Source organism: Mobula hypostoma, chromosome 8, assembly GCF_963921235.1.
Source record: "Mobula hypostoma chromosome 8, sMobHyp1.1, whole genome shotgun sequence".
NCBI lineage: Eukaryota > Metazoa > Chordata > Chondrichthyes > Myliobatiformes > Myliobatidae > Mobula > Mobula hypostoma.
Genome location: NC_086104.1, coordinates 85,030,307 through 85,052,331, shown reverse-complemented (window position 1 = coordinate 85,052,331; position 22,025 = coordinate 85,030,307). Strand labels below are relative to the sequence as shown.

At 40.8% G+C, this 22,025-nt stretch overlaps 1 long non-coding RNA gene across 1 annotated transcript; it reads left to right on the top strand.

Annotated features, from left to right (window-relative positions):
- Positions 1-2,134: 2,134 nt before the first annotated feature.
- On the top strand, positions 2,135-21,903 carry LOC134350313 (uncharacterized). Its single transcript, XR_010018867.1, has 3 exons — positions 2,135-2,159; positions 6,085-6,154; positions 21,849-21,903. It is a non-coding gene; the product is annotated as an uncharacterized LOC134350313 (long non-coding RNA).
- The last annotated feature ends 122 nt before the right edge of the window (positions 21,904-22,025 follow it).

The following is a 22,025-nucleotide window of genomic DNA, read 5'->3' as shown; positions in this document are numbered from 1 at the left end:
CGCCCCCCCCCCCCAATCTGTTTGCTGTCCAGACTCCCAGCTGGCATCACGTTTCCCCAGGAAATACAATTGTTCCAATGGCTAGAGATGTACCCAAAAGTTCACCAAACTCCAAAGCTTCAATGATGAAATTCTGGGCTCTGGAGATACCACACCCAAAGTTCCCCCCATTCCTAAGTTCCATTACCAACATGCTCCTGTAATAATGTTGTTCTTCTGCTACAGAACACTTAGAAAATGAAATTCTGTGGTAAATAGTATGGGGTAAGATTCAAAGTTGAAAGGAATAAAGGAGATAATGATAGGGTTATGTGCAAACCTGTTGCTTTGTTTCCGTGTTGTAAATTTTGTATAATTCAAAACAACTTTTAAAATTCAGGGGGGTTGGTTATGACATAACTGTGCACTTGTTGAAAAATTGGCCTTCAGATATACTTTACTCTTGTGTATTCCTGGGGTAATTGCACATTCGTGACCCTTAACAAGGCCTTAATGAGTTCAATTGACCTCTTGAATTTACTTTTCTAATACTTCTTCAAGCTCACAGCACACACGGGATTGATGATTCTCAACCACCAGAGTGAACAACTCGACACCCTCGCAGTAACGGGGGTTTGCCGCAGTGGAGGCATTGCGCTAGGATGGCAGCAGAACGAGAGAGGAAAAAAAACAAACTCAAACTTGGCGACAAAAACAAAGGGTAGAAATTTGTCTCACAAACACTGGCAGCAATATCGGAAGATAGGCCAGGGTATTGCAATCTCAGCAATGGCAGCAGAAGATAGGATACTAAACAACACAGCTCATGAATGAAAAGAAACAGAACACTATTTATTCCAGTTGCATGAGGGGACAGACCGATGAATAATTTTTTTGTTGTTCAGTCACCCCTCATTTCCATAATTTATTCAGGCATGAAGACTGGGACTCATTTCCTATACTCCATTCAGTCTCCAGAAGGGCTTCAGTTAATGCTCCAAAAACAGTGTTATTTTAATAATTTAACATTCGGCTGCTGGTATATTACACAGAAGTGACCTGAAACTGAATTGTCCTCTAGTTCTCTGCTACTCTGATGCATTGATTCACACCCATCGCACAGAGAAAAGAACTTTAAAGAGTCTAGGCAAGAATATGGGCATGGGTGTGGTGTTTGGTGCTGGTTTAAGGAGATCACAATTGCAAATGCTCTTGACTGCTTTGATGACTTTTGAGCATCTGTTTATTTTACAGTAAATTAAATGCCATGGTCACTGTCCCAGTGTAATTCATGTAGCTAAAGTGTTCTGATGTTTACCCAGCAACTTGAAAGAATGGCAGCATATATTCAATTCAGTATTCCGACATGACATGTGCTGTTTTCCTGGAGATCCTGCGTATGTGAGGCACTGCAGTGTACTGTCTCAGAAATCAGCAACTTGGATATTAACTTGAGAACAAAAAGAAATTACAAGGTTTTTCGAATCTGTGGAGCAATTTCCATCTCTGATTATAAGCAGCAGCATCTCTTCAACGGAGACGTCTGGGCTTTGGATCCCTGAAGCATAGTAAAGCAGTGCTCTAACTAATTATCACTGTTCATTTGTTTGTTTAAAATGCCGATTTCTTTGTTACTGTGTATATGTATATTGCTACCACTCTTCCCACACCAATGGCAATGTTTTCCATTTAAGCCAAGCGATATCGTTCTACTGTTAAGCTTATGCTGCTCTTTTCTCTAGGAGAGAGTGCATGGATGTCATCACACAATTATAATTCAAATTCTTCATATTTGACATGCAAACTAGTTTCAGAATGATTACATAAATGCCACCAAACTGTCAAACTAGGATCTGTAGACAGTCTGTCATCATTCTTAACCTAGTTGAATCCTAGTCTAGGTTTATTTAACAACTTTAATTTTTTTTGTTGAAGTGCTTGCTATGAGGTTAAAGTTGTGTTGTAAACACTGTGTGAGATTGTTGAATAAAGAATACCAAAGAGGATACAATCACAGCAGCTTGCTGGCACATTACCAGAGCTGCAAAGTCGAATAGCCTTGAACAAGTGGATTGCAACCATTATTTATCAGAAAACTGAGCAGTTCTGTCCCTGGAATGTGAATAATTAAACATTCAGATACCACATTGTCACACGAGTTCAGGCAAGAATGATCAAAGGTATTTTCTCATTTACTCGTGATATTTTTATACATTGCTTCTCCAGAGCCAGAAAGCAAAGGCCGGTGTACAGTATACGTCTGGTATTTTGGAATAGAGTTTGTATGCTATTTTACTACAAAAAACTCTTCGTCAAATTCAAACTTTCCTAAGAATGAGGTAAATTGTTATTTGAATTACTTCAGGTAAGTGGAACATATTTCCCTTGCTACAGCTTTGTGCATTTCATTATAATTCTGGGATAACCTTGAGATCGACTGAAGTGTCCTCTAGTATTAAGTGGTACTATTCATTCCGGGACTGGGTATTTTTTATTGTTGACTTAAATGACAGTTACGTATCAGGAATATTTCGAGAGTGGCATCAAGCCTACAAAATATCTGAGAATGAACACTGAAAGTGGAACAATGTCACTCATGTAACAGCTTCAACAAAGCGTGTCCTTGATATATGAAAAGCATTCTTAAGTTGTTGGTGCATTTACTGTACGCAGCTAGAAAATGTTTTTCAGCACTTTTGCTGTGACCTTCCAGGTGAAACATTTGAGTTTCAGTAATTGAGAATCCAAAGAAATATGTATATTGAATTAGAATTTTGGTAGGCTATATAGTTAGCTTTAATTCAACAAAAATCATAATAATGAAGACCCCTATCAGAAGTACCATTATGACTGATTTTCTGTCATAGGAAATCTAGCTGAGAGAGCCTGATTTTTCTTTGAGATGCGAGGTGATTATTCTAATTCTGATATTCCTTACATTTAGTAGAAAGATACTCAATCTCCATTAACACTGCAGAGGATTACTGAGCATATCGGTGCTCAGTGTTGTAACTGATGTGAATTAGTTTAAATCTATTTTTCCTTTCTCATTGAAAACTTCTGTTTATAGAGGTTTAAGTTTGCTTTCCCTCTATTACTGACAGTTCTATTCTTATGGAAATGTGAATGTTGCTGTCTGTCACTTTCTCCATCGAGCCAAGGTTGACCAGACAGTTTTGCGTCTTTGTGTGTCAGACATGAATCATAAACAAGTTCGTGATTCTGGAGATGTACACCAGACTCGTTGATACTTTTTGCAGAATCACAAGTCCTGCTACTGTTGGAGGAACCTTCGAGATGGGGTAGGCAGAAGTTGCCTTTCAGAAGTGACCGATTTAGGAAAATGTACTACCGTAAATAGGGAGAGAATGTGATCCTTTAAGAATCAGTATGTCCATCCAAGCGGAGATACAAAAGCTGGGTCAGTTTTTAAATGAATATTTCTCATTTACTTACTATAAAGGAAGTCATGGAAACTATGGAATTCAAGGAAGAGAAGACAGACATCTTAAAACATATCCACATTACAAAACTGGAGATGTTGGCAGTATTAAAGCAGTCAAAGGTAGATAGATACCCATGACCTCACCCTAAGACATTATGGAAAGCTAGGGAGGAAATTGCTGGAAGTCTGGAGGTGGCTACCATTTTGCCTTTATTTAAGAAGTTTTGCAAGGAAAATCTAGGAAATTACAGGCTAATGAGAGATAGTATCCACCCACATTTGGGAAGGATTGATTAGGGAGAGTCAGTATGACTTTGTGCAAAAGAATTTGACTGAGCTTTTTGAAGAGATGGCTGAGAAGATTGAAAAGGGCTTTAGCAAAGCCTTTCAAATCATCCCACAGGATTGACTGGTCATAAAGGTCAAATTGGATACAAAATTAGCTTGGTAGAGGAAGTCAGAGTGTGGTAGTGGAGGGCTAGTCCTCAGATTGGAGGCCTGTGACCTCTAAAATTGCAACATCATACTCAACTCGAGTGATCACACTGTCATAGTTTCTCTGCTTGCTAAGCTCTTTCCACCCCATTCCATACCAGCCAGTTACCATCCCTGTGCAATTTTGGTTTTCATGCTCTGACCTCTCTGCCTCTTCCTTTCCCCCTTTTTATTCAAATTTCCAATAACTTCTGGCTCAGTTCTATCTCTCTGGCTACTGTTCAGTAAATTGTTCTGGAATGTTTTCATTCCAGAACAGTGAAGCAGGTCCAGTGAACCGGTCGCAATCTCAGCCTCTGGGTGGTTGTGATCATTCTTTTTCCTGATCAAACACATTTCTTTTGGGTACTCTGGTTCCTTCTCAGATCTAATGACATGTGGGTTTGTCAATTAAAATTGTCCCTGATGTGCATGTAAGTGGCAGAATCTGGGGTGATGGTAATGGCTGGGGGATTGAAGGAAATGTGAGAAACTTACAAGGGATTATTGTATGCTGCTTATAAGATGCTATATGCTCGTGATGCTGTTGCAGGTAAGTTTATGATTGCACCTGAGCACACCTATACTTGTGCATATGACAATACGCTTTGACTAGTGAAGGATTAGTTGGCCGGTAAAGCGCCCTCTAATTTGTAATGATCAGTGTGTGCAAAAATCTTATGTTGTCCCAATTTTTTTGCCCAGTGACAACAACATGACCACACTGAATACTTCCTTCAATGAAAGAAGTGTAAATAAGCCAGCTTGAAAATCTGCAGGCAATCATCTCAAACTCCATGTTGCTAACACCGTCGACACCAGAAACCGGAACAGGAGATGTGATTGTGCACGATTGTGAAACATACTTAACATGCCAATGAGGTAGAGGGTGACATCCTTTTGTGTGCAGTTTAAATTCCTTTGTGCGCCGGTAGCAAAAGATGTGTGTGCACACACACTGTTGAAATTGTACAAGGCATTGGTAAGGCCAAATTTGGAGTATTGTGTACAGTTTTGGTCACCGAGTTATAGGAAAGATGTCAACAAAATAGAGAGAGTACAGAGAAGATTTACTAGAATGGTACCTGGGTTTCATCACCTAAGCTACAGAGAAAGAACATTGTTGGTCAGGGCAGATTTTGTGGCTGAATGGCCCTAACCTCAGCAATAGTAGCACAGCAGAAGATAAAATGCTGGAGGAGCTCAGCGGGTTGGGCAACATCTGTGAAGTGAAATGGTCAGTCATGCTCACTGGTTGAGACCATCCACATATGCTCCCTGGTCTGCTAAACCCCTGCAGCAGTTTATCTTTGCTCCAGATTCTATTGCTTGCATCTTCTGTGTTTCAATTTCGTATTACAAATTCAATTTCAAATATTTGTGCTGGTTCAGGACCTGGCAGATTGCTTCCTATGAGTTGCGGTTTTATTACAATGCTTTTCTCATACAAATTTTTTGTGTCCATCCCTCATACATTGATCTTCACTTCCAGCACAATTCTTAAAATAAAAGCCAAAATGTAATTTAATGTCATTTCATTGATATCTTGATTCTTCAGAGATGTGTGATGTGGAGAGGGAGAGACAAACACTGGAGATGGAAGGCTCAACTGTGTTCTGGTCATTTAGTGAAAAGTAGCCAGCTGGGTGAAGAAAATAATGGATAGGACATTCCAGTTGACTCCTCACCACCAATATCTCCACCGTGGTGTGGACAGATGCCTCATTAATGTTGAAACATTGGGATCCCATGGCACAATTCAGATGATTTTGAATGCCCACTGAAAGAATGGTGGTGCCCTGTGTCATACTTATCAGTAAGCAGGGGCATAGCCTAAGAAGGTTCAGGTATGGTAGTAAAAATATTTCGTCCATGTTACATTGTGGACCAAAGGACAAAGGAAGCGTTGGATCAGAACTAGGATCTTTCTCTAGAATGCGCTGTCATTAAGATATATCACAACTTATCCACATATCAATTCCATTCTGCAGTTTTTGTGTTCCACCCTTAACAATGCTAGCTAACAAAATTGCATTGGTCTCCATCTGAAAGATTTGAACTAACCTAGCCTCAGCAGTTTTTTTATATATGCGAGTTCAAGATAAAAACTACTGTATGAATAACGCTTCCTTATTTCAGTCCAATGTGCCATGATTTTAATTTAAATTTCTTTTTCTTTATTCCAGCTCCCTCATAAAGGAAATGAATTCTATTAAAACCCTTAATCATTTTAATTACCTCTAAATCGGTATTAAGGTAGGATTTGATGTTGAAGTTGCTCTCTTTCCGATGAGATGTTACAACGGGGCCCATTAAAGATATCAAATGTTAGAAAGATCAATGCTATTCCAATCTATGCTTATGCCTGGGTCATCATCTAGGAGATGCAAGGAAATCAACAGAAATATCTTGCACCCATATAACTTTGTACCAGAAAAGGTTTATACCATGAGAGGAACATCCAAGCTGCATGTACTATTTGCTATTAAACAGATCTGCGAATTCATCACTGGGCCTATAGCTAATATCGAAGAAGATGACAAACTGAGATATTTAAAACATAAAAGTGAAATATCATGGATTACTGTATAAGCAAAAACAAGTAGTATCAAGCTACAGGTTCTGTGTTGTCAGCCCACCAATTATCTGGTAGTTGGTACCTTATATTTTAAACAATAAACATAACTTACAAAATTATGAGGTGTATAGATAGGATAAATACAAGCAGGCTTTTTCTACTGAGATTGGGTGACACTTCGACTAGAGATTATGGGTTAAGGGTAAAAGGCAAAATGTTTAAGGGGAACATGAGAGGAAACTTCTTCACTCAGAGGGTGGTGAGAGTGTGAAATGAGCTGCCAGTGCAAGTGATGGATGTGATTTTGATTTCAATGTTTAGGAGAAGTTTGTATAGGTACGTGGATAGGATGGCTTTGGAAGGCAAAGCTCCGTGTACAGGTCGATGGGTTCAGACAGTTTAAATAGTTCAGCATGGACTAGATGGGCCAAAGGGCCTGTTTCTGTGCTATAGTGTTCTATGACTCTATGAGATAGTGATCATTTCAATAATATCTGCTATCTTCCTCAGCCCCAATACTCAATTGATTACATCTGAAAAAGCTTTCTTCAATGAAAACTGACTACTGCCAATCACACATATTAGTGCCGCTAACGGAAATGTTTCAAAGATCAATGGCCAAGCATAGCTTTTGCCCTGCTTTCTCTCTCTGAGAATTTTTTTAACCATGCCATAATAAGAACTTTAATTTTAAATCCGTCTTAGGCTAACCTGTTGCCAAATCACCTGGATTGTCTTCCATAAACAGAGCTATTCCAGTTCCATTTTATTCCACAAACCATTTCATGAATAAATAATATTGCATTTACTTTTTGAGTGTAAGCTTTTCTACTTTTCACTTTCTCAGAGCCAGGTGGTTGTTGGAATAAGTCTTATTGCAAGACCTAAGCATATGTGAGTTATTGAAAAAGCCTTACATTGTGAGAAATGCTGTCTTTGAGCTGAGATGTTAAACTGAAGCCCTGTCAACCTGTTCAAGTAGCCTGATGGCATGAGGACTAAGGTATTCTACTAGTATACTGGCCAATATATTTTTCCCAACCAAAGCTGATTGATTAGTCATTCATTTCACTTTCTGTTTGTGAGACCTTGCTGTCTGCGATGGGTCACAGCATTTGCCTAAGCAATAACAGTGACTGCACTTGAAAAATAATTTACTGGTTGTGAAGTACTTTAGGACTTCTTGATGATGTGCAAAGTGCATGTTCTTTCAATTTTTGAGGACAAGTTGGTTCCGTCTACACCACCAACTTATATCGTGCTTTTGTCCTCTGATTATGCATTCAAGCGGCAAGCAGCAGGAGACGGTCAATAAAACTGTATTTGGCGAGCCAAAGGGTTCATCAAGGAAGCTAAAATGCATTGGGACATAAAATCAGTGAAATAGAAGCGGAAGAGCTCGCCTTTGTCAGTCAAGGATGCAGTTTCCAAGGAGCCAAAGGTTCTGGAAAACAATGGCATAATTGAGAGAATTGAAGCATCGAATGGGCTTCCCCTATAGCTGCAATGCAGAATAGAACAGGTGGTATCCGTGCATGTGTTGACCTTCATGAACTTAGTAAGGCTATTATGGTTGATAGTCATCCACTATCTCTTATTGAAGATATTCTTTCTGAGTTAAGGGGTTTTATAATGTATTCAACACAATTTGAAAATTGTGTAGTACCAAGTTGTACTCCATGAGGAGAATGGAGAGCTAATTACTTTCATTAGTCATGAAGAATTGTTTTGATTCTCTTGTGCATACTATGGTCTTAGTTCTGCACCTGCAGCCTTTAAAAAAAAGGCAATAATATATAGCTCACAAGGCTCACATGGTTACCTGGACAACATAATTATTTATGGAAAATCATCATCTGAAGATGAAGAAAACTTGTTTTTTACATTGTTTCATGTTACCAATGCTGGATTTAGACTCAATTTTTGCAAGTGTTCGGATTTAAGGGTTAAGATATAATTCCATAGGGTTCTGGTTTCACAAGTGGGATTATAATATGGTCATTAATTTATACTACTGCAAATGCTGATGAAGGACTTCCTACAAGTATTACTAAATGATGTCCTTTCATTTACATCTTCCCAACTTAATGCAAGCAGAAAACTGCAGAAATATATAAACTTGCAGCAAAATAGTTTTCTATTGTTGAATCCTTGGTAACCATTACAGTAACAAAGCATTTGTCAGGAGTGATGTTGAAGGGAGTAGTTGTCACCAGATCAAGTTGGGAGAAAACAACTTCCACTGATTAGGATTCAATCTCTTTAATGAATTGATTCACATTTTTGTGACAATAGATTCTACCTATTGCTTCTCTACTTAACTGATTCTACTGTTGAATTCCTTTTTAAATCCTCCTAAATAATGATCAATTATTCTGTTTGATTCCTCATACTGTTTTAATCAGAAATAATCTTCCTGCCTCCTGGCATTACTCACTCTTTCTATTGACTTCTGAAAAATTCTTCCCTCTTTTTCGAATTGAGGGCTATCAAAAGTCAAGTTTGCAAGAACTTATATTTGTCCTTTTAACTTATCCAAATCCAGTGCCATGGGCCTTGGTCATCACCAAGATTTTTTAATTGAAAGAAACATCCTTGAAGGAACTTGGTAAGATTCTTTGGATCATCAAACAGCATCTAAGCATACAGCTACAATATGTTCCAGTATACCAGTTGGTATAGGAAGGAAATCATTCATTAAGAGATAAACGTGTTTGTGTGTGTGCACGTGTGCATGCTTTTCTGCATGTTTATGTGTGTGAGCATATGGATTCCAAAAAAATGAGGGAAAAAAAACTGTATTTACTAACTATAAATTGATAAATGGTGATCAAGCCAGAGCAGATTTCATACACCAACACAGAGTGTTTGAGATGTTGAGAAAGAATGGACAACATATGATATTCAGGTCACCCACAAGAATCCATATGCGACATTTTAACATTGAATCACTTTGTCGAGCATGCAAATTGATATTCCTTTTCAGAAGTAATATAAATATGTATTTGCATTTATATAATGTAACTCAAAACCTCAGGATGTTCAGAACCACTTTGTAGCAATTTAAATATTTTTGGGAACCGTTGCAGTGTAGAAAATACTCCCAGTATAAATCTACACAGAGTAATCGGATAGGAAACATGTAAAGCATTTTCAGATATTAAAGGAGGAATAAACATATGGCAAGACTGCAGGGAATTCTCTCCACTGCCTATGAAGCAGTGTCCTTTAGCTTTTGCAGTTGTGGCTTGCTGAAGCAGAGGCTGGATGATCATTCTGAATTAACTCCAGCCCATTCCTCTCCTCAGAGGAGGATGGTTTAACATTGATATTGGTATTGCTTGGTATCTACAAGACAGAAATGACCTGTTTTTTTTTCCAAAACAGGGTCATAATAACATTTACGTTCAGAATATAAATGGCCTAGAAATTAAATTGTGCTAAATTGGCACAGAAGGGAGGCAGTGCTCTGCCATATGGTCACGGTGCAGTTGGTACATGGCTTCATTTGTTCACTTGTTTAAAGGACTTGCTTGCTTAAGTTGCGCTGACTAAGATCTTACTTGAATCAGCGCACGTTAACCACCAGTAACTTCGGGAGCTGGAGTCAACAGGTGTAACCAGCCTGCACTTGTTAGTGTCATGTTTGCTCCTTTGTAAGAAAGGGTGAACACTGAATCAGATTGCTGCTGAAAGTCACTGCATGACTTGAGGACAACTAATTATAGGAGTGGTGGCAGAAGAGGTGGGAGATGGCTTCCCACTTCACAGAGGCAAATATCAACATGCTGCTTTAAAAGGTAGACATGGAAATGAGAGCTTTAAAGATCAAAGTAAATTTATTATCAAAGTATGGATATGTCACCATATACTACCCTGAGATGCATTTTCTTGCAGGTGTTCACAATAGAAATACAATGGAATCAGTGAAAAACTATACACAAAGGCTGGCAAACTGCCAATGTCAAAAGAAGTCAAATGCTGCAAATACAGTAAATAAAAGTAATAATACTACAGAAGTAAGTAAACAAATAATATTGGAAATGTGAGTTGTAGACTCCTTCAATGCAAGCCTATAGGTTCCAGAGTTAATTCAGTGCTGAGGTGAGTGAAGTTATTGATGCTGGCTTAGGAGGATAATAACCACACCATAGTGCCCAAGAAACCACCACAGGTCAGTAGAATGAAATGGATAGAGGACTCAGAGAGATACCACAAGTACCTCTGGTCCTGTTGAAAGAAAAATTGTAATGATCTTGTATGCTTAGACAAGGGAAGTGGAAGCAGCTCAGATTCTGCCACCTTGTGGGGAATAAAGGATAATTTAGAATCAGTAACTGAATCCCAGGGGTAGGTGGCTGTGATTATATTGCACTAAAGTGGGGAGGGAAGGACAGCTCCTGTCTCATCTCCCTGCAGACCATGTTCACTTACCAATTCTTCATAAAAGGATGTCGAGGATTTTCTAAGGAGAATGCAGACACAGCCTCAGAATAAAGGGATGTCTCTTTTGAACTGAGGTGAGGAGGAATTTCTTCAGCCAGAGGGTAGAGAAACAGTGCCACAGAGTTCTGTGGAGGCCAAGTCATTTGATCTCTTTAAGGCAGAGGTCGATAGAGGTTGATTGGTAATGTGGTTAGGAGTTATGGAGAGAAGGTGGGGGAATGGGGTTGAGAAAATATGTCAACCATGATTGAGTGGCAGAGCAGACTTCATAGGCTGATTGACCTAATTCTGCTCCTATAACATATTAATGTGTTGTCTTCCCTCAGAATAACAGCACTCATGATCCCATTGCTGCCCCCCGCCCCCATTGCCAGAAGGCCAATAGCTGCTGATCATGGTGAAATGATGCTGGTAGAACTGGAACAGCTGTGTTCAGAGTGGTTTATAGTCACCCTTGGAGATAGAATAGATTCTGCAGATGCTGGAAATCTGGAGCAGCACACACAGAATGCCAGAGGACCTCAGAAGGCCAGGCTGTGGTTATGGAGGGAAATAAGCAGTCTCTGTTTCAGGCTGAGACCTTTCATGAGTACTGGAAAGGAGGGGGCCAGAAGACAGAATGAAATGGTGAGTGAAGAGGGGAAGGTGTCATGAACCAGCAGGTGATACGGGAGTCCAGGTGAGGAGGAAGGAAGATGTGTGCAAGAGAGGGTTGGAAGGGAATGACCTGAGAAGCTGGGATGTGATAGCTGGAAGCGGTAAAGGGCTGAAAAAGATGGAATCTGATGGGAGAGGACAGTAGACTGTGCAGTAAAAGGAAGGAAGTGGGGAACATGTACACTTCCATCAGCCATCAAAAGGTCTTAGGCTGTCCGCTTCTTTCTCGACAACTGACTTAACTAGTTCCACTCCACCACTATCCTCCTTCCTCTGGCAGAACTTACCCTCAACTTCTTTTTCAGCTCCTCACACTTTCTCCAAACCAAATGTGTAGCCATGGGTACTCAACACGAGCCCTAGCAATGCTTGGCTTTTTGTCTGCACAGTCCATATTCCAAGCCTACACTGATAATACTCCGCAAGCCTTTCTCTGCTACATTGATGAGTGCATTGGTGTTGCTTCCTGCATCGCTGCTGAGCTCAACTTTGTCTCCAACTTCACTCTGCCCTCAGATTTACTTGGTCCATCTCCAAAACCTCATTCCCCTTTCTTGATCTCTCTGTTTCCATCTCCAGAGAAAAATTATCTAACGACATCTTTTATAAACCACTGCCTCGCACAGTTATCTTGACTAAACCTCTTCCCTCCCTTTCACTGATAAGAATGCTATTCCCTTCTCACAGTTCTTCCACCTTCACCACATCTATTCTCGGGGCAAGGCTTTCTCTTCTACGACATCCAATATGTCAACTTTTTTCAGAAAACAGTTCTTTTCTACCACTATCAATGCTTCCCTCACCTGTAACTCTTCTATTTCCTGCACATCTGCCCTCATCCCATTCTTACTGACATAGCAGGGATAGGGCTCCCCTAGTTCTCACTTACCACCCCAGAAACCTCTGCACCCAATACATCATTTTCTGCAACTTCTGCAATCTGCAATGGAATCCCACCAGCCCATCTTTCCCTCCCCATCCCTCCACTTTCCGCCAGGATCATTTTCTTTGGACTACTTGTACACTTGCCCTCTCCACCCATCTCCCTATTGGCACTTGCCCCTGTAACCATGCTAAATGCTACAGCGAACACACATCAAAGTTGCTGGTGAACGCAGCAGGCCAGGCAGCATCTCTAGGAAGAGGTACAGTCGACGTTTCTGGCCGAGACCCTTCGTCAGATGCTACAGGGCCCTAAATAGTCCTTGCAGCCAGTGTGGTGCTTCACCTGCAAGTCTCTTGGTGTCACTTCTTGCATCTGGTGCTCCTGGAAATGGTCTCCTCAACAATGGTGAGACCCGACAGAGGTTGGAGGATTGCTTTGTCCAGCACCTTTGCTCTGTCCACCAGAGCAACCAGAATCTCCCAGTGGCCAGTTATTTCAATTCCACTTCCTATTCCCATATTGATATTTACCGCCACAAAGGGGAAAGATGCAGGTTGGTGGTGCAACACCTCATACTCTGTCTTAATAGTCACCAAATTAACAGCATCCAATCAGAATCGGAAACAGGTTACTTATCAGACATGTTGTGCCATGTATAAAAAAATTACTTATGATTACAATAAGAATATTTAAAAAAACTAAATGGTGCATTAAGAGAGAAAAATAGCGAGGTAGTGTTCATAGGTTTATGGACCATTCAGAAATCTGATGGTTGAGGGTAAGAAGATGTTCCAAAAGCATTAAGTGTGTGTTTTCAGGTTCCTGATCCTCCTCCCTGATGGGAAAATGGAATATCCTCGATGCAGAGGGTCCTGGATCAACGTTGATTTCTTGAGCTTCCAGTAACCACTCACCTCTGTTTACATTATTTATATTCCACTCCCCCTCCTTTGTTTTCCCTCATTCTGGTGGCCTTCTCACCCCTTCTCTTCTCCTCCCCTGCCCTCATGACCTGCCCATCACTTCCCTCTGGGTTCAGTGCCTCCTTCCTCTTATTCCATGTTCTACTCTCCTCTCCTATCAGATTCCTCCTTCTCAGCCATACACTTCTTCCACCTATCACCTTCTAGCTTCCCAAGCCATTTATTTTCATCCCCCCCATACCCCACCCACCTACCTTCCCCCTCCCCTATTACCAGCCAATGCTCTCATAGAAACATAGAAACATAGAAAATAGGTGCAGGAGTAGGCCATTCGGCCCTTCGAGCCTGCACCGCCATTTATTATGATCATGGCTGATCATCCAACTCAGAACCCAGCCTTCCCTCCATACCCCCTGACCCCTGTAGCCACAAGGGCCATATCTAACTTCCTTTTAAACATAGCTAATGAACTGGCCTCAACAGTTTGCTGTGGCAGAGAATTCCACAGATTCACCACTCTCTGTGTGAAGAAGTTTTTCCTAACCTCGGTCCTAAAAGGCTTCCCCTCTATCCTCAAACTGTGACCCCTCGTTCTAGACCTCCTCAACATCGGGAACAATCTTCCCGCATCTAGCCTGTCCAATCCCTTTAGGATCTTATACGTTTCAATCAGATCCCCCCTCAATCTTCTAAATTCCAACGAGTACAAGCCCAGTTCATCCAGTCTTTCTTCATATGAAAGACCTGCCATCCCAGGAATCAATCTGGTGAATCTTCTTTGTACTCCCTCTATGGCAAAGATGTCTTTCCTCAGATTAGGGGACCAAAACTGCACACAATACTCCAGGTGTGGTCTCACCAAGGCCTTGTACAACTGCAGTAGTACCTCCCTGCTCCTGTACTCGAATCCTCTCGCTATAAATGCCAGCATACCGTTCGTCTTTTTCACCGCCTGCTGTACCTGCATGCCCACTTTCAATGACTGGTGTATAATGACACCCAGGTCTCGTTGCACCTCCCCTTTTCCTAATCGGCCACCATTCAGATAATAATCTGTTAATGGAGATGGTTTTTGACAGAAACTACTATGATGTGGTATGGAAACGCCATGTGAAATTCTACTGCATAGCAAAGTTTTACGTATTAACATACAAGAAGGTTGTGGCAGTGTTGCATCCTTTAGGAAGTTTGTTCAATTTCTTCATTGCTGCTGAGTACAAATATTGGCCTGGCAACCAAAATGGCATCTGCCAAAGATAAAAACAGTGGCCAAATCCCAAAGTACCATGACCTCTGATGAACTGGAGGAAAAATATCAACTATATATATTACTGCATTCTCACCACTGTCTGTAAGGAGTTTGTATGTTCTCCACTTGACTGTGCATTTCTGTCCACAGTCTAAAGATGTACCGGTTGGTGGGCTAATTGATCATTGTAAATTGTCCTGTTATAATGCTAGGGTTGAGTCGGGCTGGGGGGCACAGCTCAAAGGGGTAGAAGGGCCTGTTCCACACTACATCTCAGTAAATAAATAAAAATAATAAATGTTACTCATTTCTATATCTGCTGAATATGCTGGAGATCTGTTCCTGCTGGTACACTTGACTTCCATTGAACCAATTCAGGATTTCTGTGCTGTCCAGGGTCTGATTTGCACAGTACTCACATGTACAGGGTCCAGACAATCAGCAGTAGGTATTAGGCACCAGGTAATGACTGAGGTTATCAGTGCTTGCTGGGAAAACGCTGCCTTGAGAATAGTAGTACATTCATGTGCTCTCAATATCAAAGAGTATCACTGAACTTTGTGACAAATCCACTTCAATTCATAAAACAGGGACATCAGGGCCTTGTGATCAGTGTCAATGATGAAGTGACATCCTACAATATACACAAAGGAACACGGCTCTCCAAACATGATGATAACTGTGAAGTGACATACGTCAAAGTTGCTGGTGAACGCAGCAGGCCAAGCAGCATCTATAGGAAGAGGTACAGTCGACGTTTCAGGCCGAGACCCTTCGTCAGGACTAACTGTGAAGTGGTTTATTTTGGTAGGTTAAATATGATGGCAGAATACAGTATTAATGGTAAGACTCTTGGCAGTGTGGAGGATCAGTGTGATCTTGGGGTCCGAGTCCATAGGACACTCAAAGCAGCTGCACAGGTTGACTCTGTGGTTAAGAAGGCATATGGTGCATTGGCCTTCATCAACCGTGGGATTGAGTTTAGGAGCCGAGAGGTAATGTTACAGCTATATAGGACCCTGGTAAGACCCCACTTGGAGTACTGTGCTCATTTCTGGTCACCTCACTATAGGAAGGATGTGGAAACTATAGAAAAGGTGCAGAGGAGATTTACAAGGATGTTGCCTGGATTGGGGAGTATGCCTTGTGAGAACAGGTTGAGTGAACTCGGCCTTTTCTCCTTGGAGCAACAGAGGATGAGAGGTTACCTGTTAGAGGTGTACAAGATGATGAGAGGCATTGATCGTGTGGATAGTCAGAGGCTTTTTCCCAGGGTTGAAATGGCTAACACAAGAGGGCACAGTTTTAAGGTGCTTGGAAGTAGGTACAGAGGAAATGTCAGGAGTAAGTTTTTTATGCAGAGAGTGGTGAGTGTGTGGAATGGGCTGCCTGGGACAGTGGTGGAGGCGGATATGATAGGGTCTTTTAAGAGACTCCAGGATAGGTACATGGACCTTATAAAAATAGAGGGCTATGGGTAAACCTTAAGTAAGGACATGCTTGGCACAGCATTGTGGGCCAAAGGGTCTGTATTGTGCTCTAGGTTTTCTATGTTTCTGTGATGCATAAACTTTCTTTTCCAGAGGGAAGTACTTTTCTCCTGCTACTGCACACTGACTGGACATATACCCTTTCCTTTTCTCAGAACTAACTTCCCTCTGCTGGACAAAGCAGGACCAACACTGCATGGCAATGTGCCACATAACTACCTCCCTGTCTGTAGAACAGCTGAAAAGCATGTCGGCTGACTGCAGCAAATCGTTTGATGGTACAGAATCCTTTTCTTGAGCTTCAATCCTCTTCCACTTCACACTTTCGTAGTAATTGGTGCAATAGAGCTAAGAGTGTTGCTGAATTTGACAAGAATTTGTCATAATAGAATTCCAAGATCCCACATATGGCTTTGGCTCATTTGTATTAGTTGGGGCAAGAGGACTGGCCATGCTTTATGAATTTGGTGTAGTGGTTTAGTATCCACACACTGCGGCAAATGCAGACCTGTTCTTTCCCATCTGCTCAACACCCCTTTCAGGTTCTACTGTATTTGCCCATTGATGCTCTTACAACTAGGATATCATCCAACAGTATTGAGACGAGAGAGTGTCCCATAGCAAACCATCCATTATCCTCTGCAATTCAACTGGTGCAAACAAAAGTCTGAAGGTTAGTTGATTATACATGAAAATGCCCTTGTGCTGTTGACTTTTTCTTGCAAAATTACTTGTTGATGTTCACAACATGTATTTAACTCAATAAATGGATGCCTCCAGATAAAGCTGCAGAGAGGTCTATTCCTGGATTGCGATAATGCACCTGTACAAGATTAAGCTGTCACTTTGTTTTCTCCATAAATCCTGATGGATTCCTCATGCTTTAGCATTGCTACAATGCAGCTGACCATTGAGAGTATTTAACAGCTTCAATTGTTTTGTCTCTGAGAAGGCAGTCAACTTCTGCTCCAGCTTTGGTAAGACAGTGACCTTTGTTACATACCTCAAGGAGATCTGTGATTTTTTTTTGTGAGATGATGTAATGATCTTTTGGAGGTCACCTGATGTAATTTTCCTGCCGATGTGAGGTCACATGATGACATGTGCACCATGGTTATGTAAGGGAAGACCTCAGATAACGCAGTTAGCTTTTAGTTTTCCAGCTAGAACATTGATGTGTCTCCGTTTCTGTTGTGTATTTGTTTTTATGACGCAGTTTCATTTTTTAAAATGGAGTGTTACGTTCTGTTGCAAGGTACAATAGTGCCGGACTGGAAATTTTTGCTACATGTGTTGATGTACCTTATTCCAGCAGTAGTACGGGAGAGTGAAGACTTTATCGAAGCACAAGACCCGAAGGATTGAGAGGAGTCGGTATCGTTCGGCAGTTTAACAAAGGATCGATCTTATTGAGTCTTCGTTGAAGGAGTAATGACCTGCATTGAAGATAACTCTTGCCAAAAGAGAAAAGAGTTCATGCAAGGTGCTCTCTAGAATTTAAAGTCAGTTTTTAAAACTGTTTATTTCCTGCATTATGAATCCTTTGGACGGAACCAACAGGAAAGTTGCATCTATGAAGAAATCCTTCTCCAGAGAAGTCTCTCCCAATTGAACGTATAAATCAGTTGGACTTTCGAATTTACCATTTTAAGAACTATATCTGACTTTACCCCTTTAAGAACTGTTTTCGCATTAAGAACCAGTGCCAAGTGATGATTTGTTGAACCGCTGCATAGCGGTTAACTTCCAGTTAAGATTTTCGTTTGTTTTTTATTGTTTATCCGGGTTTAATAAATGTTTGGTTGTTTTTATATAACCTGTCTCGATTGATATTCATTGTTGCCGGTTACGTAACACCTTGGCCTGGAGAACCCCGGTGGAGCATTGGCATCAACATGGATTATGGTTTGGGTGTCCTTCAACATATCCAGTTTGTCAATGTAAACCTCCTTATGTTTCTCAAGTACCTGCCTCCTGTAATGTTTCAGCTTTGCCTATTCACCTGCAATGTGATGAATGTCCCTCCAATTTAGGGGACTTTCCTTCAGCCTCTTTACAACAGGTTTGGTCTGGAGCCCGCAACGACTGCTACTGGTAGTGTTGTTAGCCAGTGTCTGGTTTTTCACTGGCATATCAGCAGCTCCTGCTCTCCCAGTCCTTTCACTGGTACAGGTTTTCAGATTTCACTGGGCCTTGTAATCTGAGTGAAGTTTCCTGATCACCCAGTTACATATTCAGTCCAGTTCATTGGTGTAATCCTGCTCATAGTGTCAAGCTCGAACATCATGTCTCTGTTATTCACTTTGCTTCTAGCAAATCAATGCGTAAAGAAATTGGTCCTGACAACAGCTGGATTTCACCTTATGGAACGGAGCTGTCTTTGGACCATGGAAGCATTATTAATTTGTCTGCACAAATAGAAATCTATACATTGCTTACACTGTGGCATGGTGGGAGATAATGCAAGCAGCCTGTCCTCTCAAAGAAGGAATTGATTTGGTGTGTCATATACCTAACACTGAACTCTTGACAATGATGTTCAATTTGCAGTCTACCACAAGAAGGATGCACTCAAGTTCTGCTTAAGAGCTTTCCCACTAACATCTGGTAATTTCTGGTTCAAAGTGATGGAAGAACATTTGAGAACCTTGGGTCAAGCATTATGATGGAAGGGGCAACCACCTCTCAACTGGCAAAATCTGTTGACACCGCATTGGCCTAATCTGTCACTTCAGAACTGAGTGAAAGTAAATCAACTTTGATCCCGAATACATTGTATAGCTTCCATCCCTTCTTCAGCTGTTTCCACTGATAATACTGTCCCATTCCTCTGTAATTATCTTCCTATTCCTCTTGATGAAATACTGCCTCATAATCATTCACCTGGATGGGATGAGTACTGGCTCTTTGTAGGCTGAGACTACTCCCTACACCTTTTCATAAGTGGTCTTAGAATGGCTAAAAGGAAACTCCCCAAAGGCATTGTACATTCTACAATGGGCTAGAATGTAATAGACTGCTGTCCATTCCCCCACATGCCTGTACTTTACAGATGTGGAGAGCCTACTTCACCGGGCCTTCACACCTTGGTGCCCTCTGACAAGCTTTGTTGGGTGATTGGCTGTGAGTGTTTGAAAGCTCAAAACACCACTGATAACTGTTGACAGAAGGCATAGCTGGGAATGGAGCTTTGACTGTTGTTGTGTTTTCACTATCTGACTGGCCATGGTATTCACTTTGATGGCAACTCATGAACTTTATTCAGGTTCTTGGTAATTGGGAGTAGGATCTGAATAAACAGTGTCAGCAGAACAAAATATTGCTGGTGGGAAAATTTTTTTTTTATGAATCATTCATCATACCTGTGCGGCCTGGAGTTGGTCCAGAAAGTAAATACTTCCCTGTATTCAGCCTTTTTATAATTTCACTCTGATCGTCTTTAACTTACAGAAGAATATCAAGTTGAAAATAAAAGTGTTTAAGCATTTTAGAGTGAACTGGAAGTAAAGTATTTTTGTTGGTCTGTACCTTGGTGTCGGGAACATCATTTCTTGTCTTAGACCATCCTAGTCATCTTCCAGTTGTTAAATCCTTGCCCACTTTGGCCTTCAAACAGACAGCTGTTCCCTCTGTAATGGAATTTTCTTTCAGCTGGTCACTCACTCAACATTACTCCAAGGCAGTGCAGAGCAGATTGAGAGGCTGTTGACGCTCAATTTACAAGAGGCTTGATTAAGTGAAACATGACAGATAATACTTGCAAGCTGCTTTGATCAAGAATTGTGTTTCTGCACTAATTTAAGGGTAAATGCACTTTAATGTTTTATTTTTTTAAATTATTGTAGGCCCCGGCTTGCAAAAGAACTCTGATCTTACAGACTGAAGTACTTGGAATAATCAGGCAGCGGTTCATCTATCAATCCGTAGTAAAATAGATAGGCAGGGAGGCACTAGTTCACCAATCCAAATCCTATAATTGAACATAAAATATGCAGGTGAGAGCATACAGAGCAGGTGAGAGGAAGAGGAGAGAACAGTTTCAGCAGGAAACTCATCCAGCAAGGGACCATTTCTTCAACGTACGCCTCAGAAAGGAGTAATACTTTTGGAGGCATCTATAGGACTAGCAAATCCTGCAGATACTTAAAATTCATTTTCAAGTAAACAGCTCATGTTCTCAGATGTATTTATTTATTTATTACTTTTGTGTTTGTACAGTTTGTCTTCATTTGCACCATGGTTGTTTGTCAGTCTTTGTGTGTAGTTTTTCATTGATTCTGTTTTATTTCTTTGTTCTACTGTGAATGCCTGCAAGAAAATGTATTTCAGGGTAATATATGGTGACATATACTGTATGCACTCTGATAACAAATTTACTTTGAACTTTGAACATGAATTGAATAAACAAAGAGGCAACACTGGAGGGGAAATGGGCTTTCAGTGTGCTTTGTTCCGTTCACAACTCCCACCTGACACATATCCCTGTAATTTTTTACTCAGCTTCCTTGTGTCTGAAAACCACATTCATGAGTTTGGCCAGATGGTATCAAGTAAAAGTCAGATAAGGCTCTGCTCCTGCAGGTTCACCACTCACTGGAAGAGGCTAAGGGTGAAGTTCTAATTTTCAAAGAAGAGTCATTGGTTGTAATGTCATGTAAAGATGAATACATGTTTGAGAGCAAGGGAATGGAGATCAGCTCTCTACTGGTGAGAAAGCCTCGATAACCTTTCAGCAGCTACTCCAACTGAAGAAGCAATCTGACTTTCCTTTCACTTTGAATCCTCAGTGTAAGGGTTTTGCTGGCAAAATAGACATTTGCATACAGTATGAAGAAAGCATTTCAGCTTTTATGGCAACCAGCATGACCTTACACGTCCAAAAGTGCTTCACGATAACTTCAGTTGCTATAAAATATAGTCACTGGAGTAGTATGTTTGCCTTTAGTGAGACCCACCACTTGAGCAAAAATTAAGATCAAAGGAGTGCAGATGTTGGAAATCTGAAATGAGAGCAGAAAATACAGCAAATATTCAGTGGGTCAGGCAGCATCTGGAGAGAGAAGCAGAATTAACATTCAGGTTGAAGACTCTGCATCAGGACTGCTCTGAATCATGAACACTGTCTCTTTTTCCACAGATGCCATCTGACATGCTGCATGCTGCCAGCAACTCATGTTTTTATTTCTCTCCAAAGCCCTTGTATTGGGGATGAGATCTCGTTTCTTATTTGCTGTCAAGCTTTCTGATTTGCACCCTCCTGGCTTGAGTATAGTTCCAATGCAAACATCTCTTCATTTCTCTCTCTTTATTCCCCAAATCCCTATTTTCTGTTTTACCACACAAACCGGTTTGGTTATAATAGGTTACAGGAAAAAATAATGAGCTTGGAAGGTAAAACGTCCAAGTGGAAACTGGAAGGTGAGATTGGAAGGATATATTGTAAAAGCAAAGGGAAAAGAGTATTCCTTGGCAGATGGTGAGTTTTAACCAAGAGAAAAGGATAACAGGATATGTGAACAAATATATTGCAGATCATATATGTAAAGATACAATTTAAAGCTAATCTTACTGTGGTAAAATGCATTAACTCTTCATCTGTGCAATAACAAAACATTTAATGACACAAGCTGCTTTCGGCATTAGGTTTAATCTTTAGCAAATGCTGTAATTGGCTTAATATTTTATGTTTGCTAACCTTGCAACCCTAATTATCCTTTACAGTCAATCTTGCGTGCAGTCATGGAGATGTCTAAATTCACGTCATAGACCACCTATCAACCGCCTGCATCACAATGCTTTCAGATATACCAAGACAGCAGGAAAGGTGATGAACAGCAAATTTATCAGTGTGATCATATTGTATTTCTGTGCACAGATTTAGAGCTGGGTGGGTTGTCA